This window comes from Micromys minutus (genome assembly GCF_963924665.1).
Source record: "Micromys minutus genome assembly, chromosome: 5".
NCBI lineage: Eukaryota > Metazoa > Chordata > Mammalia > Rodentia > Muridae > Micromys > Micromys minutus.
In genome coordinates this window covers 65476554-65483570 of record NC_137974.1, presented here as the reverse complement: position 1 = coordinate 65483570, position 7017 = coordinate 65476554, and positions in this window count along the sequence as shown.

The window sequence follows — 7017 nt, the reverse complement described above, 5'->3', positions numbered from 1 at the left end:
CGTACATACGTGTTCCTCCAATATTGTTATTCATTACAGCTGAATACTATTCTATTTTTATATGCCAGATTTTCATTATCCGTTTATCCATCCTGTCATTCATCCCTGGGGGTATGCCCAGGATGGAAGAGCCTGGGTCAAGCCCTGGGTTCAGTCTCCCAGCACCGCATAAACAGGTTGTGGTTGTGCATGCTGGCCCCAGCAGATCCTCATCTTTGAGGACCTGAATCTATGTGATACATGCCTTTAATCCCAGCACTCCGGAGATCTGCTCTACAGAGAGAGTTTCAGGACAGGCAGGCCTACACAGAGAAACAGTCTAGGTCTTACGGGAGTTCTTAATGTTGTGAAACTTCTCCAGACTGATCTCCTAATGGCTGTATTAATAACATATTGTTTCTTTTTGTACGCAAGCATACTCGATTTCTTTGGCAGGCTTACCGTCTGCATTTACATCAAGTCACCACAAGGTGGCAGCAGGCTGCTGTGCTGTCTTTGGGATTTTCTCTCCTGTCCATTTCCTCAGAGAGCTGTCAGCTAAAAGTGATAATGTGTGGTGCAAACCAGGCCCTGCTGATTAGGAAAAGATACATAACCACAGCGGTTTTTAAAAGTCCAGGAAAACAGACTCTGGCTTCGCTGACTCAACAGACACCCCCCACCCCATGCACACACATAAACACACACATCTTAGGGAACTGATCAATTATGTCAGAATACTGCAAAATATTGTCCTTATTCATAGAGGGATCCTTTTGCAGGGCAACTTTGCAGTTACTTGGTATCGAGCCTTTTCGTTTGTTTAGTTCTCTCATATATTACGTCCAAATGCAGTTTCCCCTGCCTCCCCCAGAACAACTCCCCTCTGGAAAAAGCGGCCCTCCCAGGGATATCAGCCAAACAAGGTATAACAAGCTGCAATCAGACCATGAACGTACCGTCGAATCAAGATTGAACAAGGCAACCCTGTGAGAGGAAAAGGGTCCCACGAGTAGGCAAGAGTCAGGGACAGCTCCACCCCCAGGGTTAGGACAGCCACAGTACCAAGCTGCTTAGCCGTAGCATGCGGAGGTTGGACCCTATAGACCCGATCTCTCAAGTTCCTATGAATCCTAGTCACTTGGTTCTGAGGGCCATGTTCTTGTAGTGTGTCCCTGACCCCTCTGGTTCCTCTCAGCCAACCCTTCTCAGCAAGACTCCCCAAAGCTCTTCCTAATGTTTGTGGGACTCTGCATCTGCTCTGATCTCTTCCTAGATAAATCTCTTTGGAATCTACAAGAGTAACCCTAGCAAATGCTCAGTAGTGGGGAGCATGGAGATGAACCAGCCATCTGGAATCAGGCAGGGCCTCAAGTGGAGGGATTGGCACACCAGCCCACCATGAAACCTTCAGCCTGCAGTTTATCCTGCCTGCAGGGTGTCCTGAAAAGCACAAAGGCTGGAGAGATGGCTCAGAGGTTAATAGCACTGACTGCTCTTCCAGAGGTCCTGAGTTTTAATTTTCAGCAACCACATGGTGGCTCACAACCATCTGTAATGGGATCTGATGCTCTCTTCTGGAGTGTCTGCAGAGAACGACTGTGCTCATAAAATAAATAAATCTTTTTTTAAAAAAAGCACAAAGCATGTAGGCTGTTGGAACCCTTCATGTTGGTTTCTGGTTATTTTTCCTATAGCCACAAATCAGAAGGTTCTGTAACTTTTTTTTTTTTTAAGAAAAGGTTTTTCTGTGTAATTCTGGTTGTCCTGGAACTAGCTTTGTAGACCAGGCTGGCCTTGAATTCAGAGAACCATTTGCCTCTGCCTCCAGAGTGCTGTGCGTGCGTGCACGCGCGCGCGCGCGCACACACACACACACACACACACACACACACACACACACACAGAGAGAGAGAGAGAGAGAGAGAGAGAGAGAGAGAGAGAGAGAGAGCTCAGCTTGTGACTCAGCTAACCGAATTACCCTATTGTGATGACTGAGACTGAGTAAGCTGTTGGGCTGGAGAGATGCAGAGGATGTGAGTTCAGTTCAGGGCACCCATGTTGGAATGCTCATAATCTCCTCTGACTCTGTTTAAATGTGAACAGACCTACATTTAAAAAGTAAAACAGTAAAAATTGCATATGATGCTATCTAAAACAGCTGAGGTTTCTTCCTGGGGCTTAGACAGGTAGGGTATTTCTGACTTGAGAAACTGGGGCATCATAAATAGGGTGCCTGGATGAATGAAATGTAGCTAGGGATATGATTTTCAAAGTAGTTACTTTGGGAAAGGTGCCAGGAGTGTGTAAAAGTATCTTCTATCCACCTGATGTAATTATCACATAAGCCTCTGTCTGCTAATTTAGGTAAGCCTAGTCCTGGAAGCTGTAGCCTTCATACAATGTTGTGCCTGTTCGAGAACCCCAAAAGACCACCGGGGGGCTGATCCTGATGCAGTTTCATAGGGTCTTTATTTAAGCTTGACCTTGGGCTCAGCGCTGAGCCTGACACAGCAGGACAGGAGGGTGAAGCCCCGAGCCCAGTTTCAAGCAAGCAAACAAACAAGGGAGTGTCTCGCCTGGCACACATCTGATTGGGGGGCTATTAATGGGATTTTGTTACCCTTTAAGATAATTGACTGGTACTGGGAATCCAAACCATAAGCTAACTTCTGCTTTCGTCCTGATTGGTGATTAGGGAGTGAAAGGCTGGGTGTAGGCTTGTTAGGGAGTAACCTGGGAACTGGTGCTAGGTGTAAGCTTGTTGGTTAACTTGAGTTTAACCTTAAGTCAGGTTCTCTAAGATGGAGTCTGAACCCAAGATGGAGTTGATCTGGTCTCTCACAATCAGAAGTCTGACATTCTGGAGGCCTGGAATGTCTTGAGCCTCTGAGACTTACTGCTGAATAAGTTCAGTCCTTCGTCCTTCTTGAACTCTGATTGGCTAGTTTAGCTCAGCTGCTCTGGCTCAAACTCCTCTCTAAGCTGATTGATTCAATCTAATGTCTTTCTTTACCTCTTTTTGTTCTGCTTCACCTCAAACTAACTGGCAATCTGTTATCTTCTGGCTCCTTCTCCTTCTCTGGCTCATTCTGTCTCTTCTCATGAGAGTTGGGCGTATCCTGTTCTGTCAAATCTTTCTCTGATTCATCACTTCGTCTGCTACTCAATTATGCGGTGCTTCCATCTACAAACTGCCTTTATTGTTGGGATTAAAGGTCTGTACTAATGGTGTGTGTGTATCCCAGACAGAAGGATTAAAGGCTGAGCCAGACCAAAAAAAAAAGAGAAACAAGTTTTTCAAATAAGTAACACAATCTGGGGGGGGGGGGTCAGAGTGTGATCAAACATCCAGCAGAGTTAGTTTTGGCCGATTACCACAGAACTAGAGGGGAAGCTTGTGCTGTTTGTTAGTTAGTTGTAAAATGGGGACACAGACTGCTTTGAAACTACTTATAAGCCACGTGGGCCAGCAGTGGTCACATGTCAGTCTGGCGTAGAACTCTTTGAAGTGATATTGAGACAATGTCCAAGGCCCACTAAAAAGTAATTGGTTTTAGAGAACACTGTTTCAACAAACCTCAAATCATAAGGGGCTGTAGAGTGCCTATTTAGCATGCACGACGTGCCTTGGGTTCAGTCTCCAATATCCCCTCGATTCATTCCCCCTTTTCCGTCCCTCGGTAGTTCCTATTCTACCATCAGTGTGGCCTGGCGCCAGCGCCCAAGCCCTCACTTGCAATAGGGTCTTCAGCTCTCTCCAGTGGACTGTTGTTTTGTGTGGTGATAGGCATTGTCAGCAGCCCTGTGAGGTAGGTCAGGGAAATGTGGCGAAGGAACAGCAAAGATTGGAGACCAGAGAATTGGCTGGCTCATTCCCGCTCAGTTTTCCTGGTGGATGTTTAGTCTACATTAGCTGTCCTCGTGGCTCTGGTCTCGTAGATTTTTTTTTTTTTTTTTTAGGTGTATGTGTGATTATGGTGCTTGTGGGTATATGCATGTGTGTGTATGGAGACCCACAGAAGCCAACATCAAGCATCTTACTATTCTCCATTGCCACCCCCATCATAATTGTTACAATTGTCACTATTATTTTTGCTGATATTCTTGTTGTGGTTGTTATTATTGAGATGTCTCACTGAACCTTGAACTAGGTATTTTCATCTTGACTGGCTCACCAATGAGTCCCCTAGAATGTGTCTCCTTTTGCCTCCTCATTGGGCTGGGTTTATACCCCTGTGCCTCAGTGTTTATATTTGTCTGTGTGAGGGTGTTGGAGCCCCTAGAACTGGAGTTACAGACAATTGTGAGCTCTGTGTGGTTACTGGGAATTAAACCTGGGTCCACTGGAAGAACAGCCAGTGCTCTTAACTGCTAAGCCCTCTCTCCAACTTGGTTACATAAATGCTGTAGATCGGAGCTCAGATTTTCTCATTCTGTAGCAAACATTTACCCCCTGAGCCACCTCAATGATTGGAAGAATTTTTTCCCAGGAATCCTAAAAACTCTTCCCTAATGAGGTCATTAGGAGGGCTGGAGAGATGGTTCGGTGGTTAAGAGTACTGACTGCTCTTTCAGAGGTCCTGAGTTCAAATCCCAGCAACCACATGGTGGCTCACAACCATCTGTGATGAGATTTGATGCACCTACTGGGGTGTCTGAAGACAGCGACAGTATACTCACATACATGAAATAAATAAATATTTTTTTAAAAGTCATTAGGACAAATCAAGGTATGATTCCACCAAAATTTGCCCTGGGAAACCAGTGGGCTTCCTTACAGTGCAAGTGAGGTTACTACCTCGGGTGCTAAAACCAACATGGATGATGGTTAGCAAGGTATATGGAACCCCTGTCAGTTAACTTTCCTTAGCTTATTATATGTTTGATACTGATTATGAGGGACCCTAAGGGCTTTTATAGTCCCACACCCTCCTTATAGCTTCCCCCTCCCACTGAGGGTTTTACAGCTCCCCTCTCCCACTGAGGATTTTTGCGGTTCCCACACCCTCCAAGAAGGGGTGCTTCAACCTTATCTGGGCAGCCCCTGGAATGTAGAGCAAGGATATATGATATATGACCCAGGTGCCGAGCTTCACTTCTTCCAGGGAGGAGTGTCTTATCTGGGCAGCCCCTGGAATGTAGGACATAAGTCCTAAGATGCAACCCATGTTAGCAGCTGCCAATCAACTTAAAAGTCAACTAAACCCACCAATGCTTGCATGCCTAATTACCATTGCTGTAGCCCACCTGTTACTCAGTGTATAAAAACTATACTGACAGAGGCCTCGGGGTTGCTTCTCCTCTGGATGTAGGCCACCCCAGTGCACTGGACTAATAAACCTCTTGCTTTTGCATTAATCCCCGATCTCTGTCATTCATTGGAGTGTCCAAAAAGATAAGACTCAATTTGGGGTCTTAACATTTAGACAGGAAATATCACTTGAGAGCTACATACTGTCCAAGGGAATTTTGCACTAATGTGTTCAGGTTCCTTTCTCTGACACTGACTTTTATCCTGAGCAAGGCCCAGCCACATCCATAGAGGAAAGTGCAGGCTTCTTAACAAAGGAGGAAAGTGTTTGAACTAGATAATCCTAAATCCGTGGTAATGCATGCACAATATCTTCAATGCTCACAGCATGTATTAGCATCTGTCTCACTAAAGTTGACCTGGATTTACCAACATGATCAGGCAGGTCAGAGTGGGTATCATTGTGTGACAAGACTTCCTGGAGAGACAACGCACAGGTCTACTCACTGCGGACTAGGAGTCCACAGCCGACCAAAGAATAGATACCAACAAAGAACTTAATAACCTAATGACTTTTATTGGTGTTGTATACAGGAATATGGATGAGAGGTTACTCAAAGGAGCAGAAATGACTCAATAACAAGTGTATTACTGAAGCCCACCTCAGTACGGGTGACAGCTCACAAGAGCTGGGAACCTGGAGCTCATTGCATGGCATGGGGAAGCTCAGTAGGTTGGAAGATGTCATTTCCAAGTGACTCAGTTGGTTGAAACCTCTTCACCAGCTCAGCTTCTTTGCTTCTTCCAGGTAGCTTGACTGATCTGAGACTCTTCTTTCAAACTTAGGTCGTTTACTCTTGAGAAGAAGAGAGCCTAGTGAATCTTGTCAGTTTCGGGCACATCCTGCAGGTATTCTGAGTTGTTTGCCTTCCTGTTTAGAGAGCTTTCTTGCCAGAAGGAGGGAAGGCTTCAATCTTGAGGAAACTGCAACACAACAGTATTTTATCACCTTGTCACAAAGTCATTCTAAAGTAACCGAGAGTGATACCAAAATCTGAGGAAACAAACCCAAGTCCCTTATGTAAAATGGTGTCTCATCTCATCTGCAGAGTCTCTGTTTAAATCCAGCTACATACTTTAAGTCACTTTTAAATTATACCCAATTCAAAATAAATGCTGTGTAAGTCTTTGTTATAGTGTATCGGTTAGGGCACAACATTAAGTTAAATCGAAACTTATTTTCAGTTGAATTGGTTGGCTGCAGGCACAACCAGTAGACTTATGTGACCCTGAGCTTCCCCTCAGCAGTGGGTTCTATGTCTCCATATTCTGTGAATAGTATCCAGGATGTTTGCAGTGATCTCTGGGGACTTTATTTAGTTCCTAGGAAGATTTCATCACAAAGTGAATTTTAATGCCATTTTTGACGTGCTGAACTACAAACTAGTTTACAGCTCAGTCACAGTCTTGGATTGTAGCAGGTGTGTTATTAAGCAGCATGGGTCCTAACTCATTCTCTTCAGTCTGTCCTCAGGGGAGGGAATTGAGAGTTCCTTGAATTCTTTCCCTGAATATTTTTACTGTTCAGTTCTGACTGTTCTCCCACAGCCAGTAGAAGGATATTAACCTCTACTGAGTTGTACCATTCTGAGAAAAGCTGTCCCATCAGGTGTCTTTTGTAAGTCAAGCCTTCCTGCTTTAAGGGCCAGCATTTAACCTTGCAGTAGAAAGGTCAGCCTATATTCTCTTGAATGTGTCTGCTGGGCTAGCAGTTTAAGTTGAGA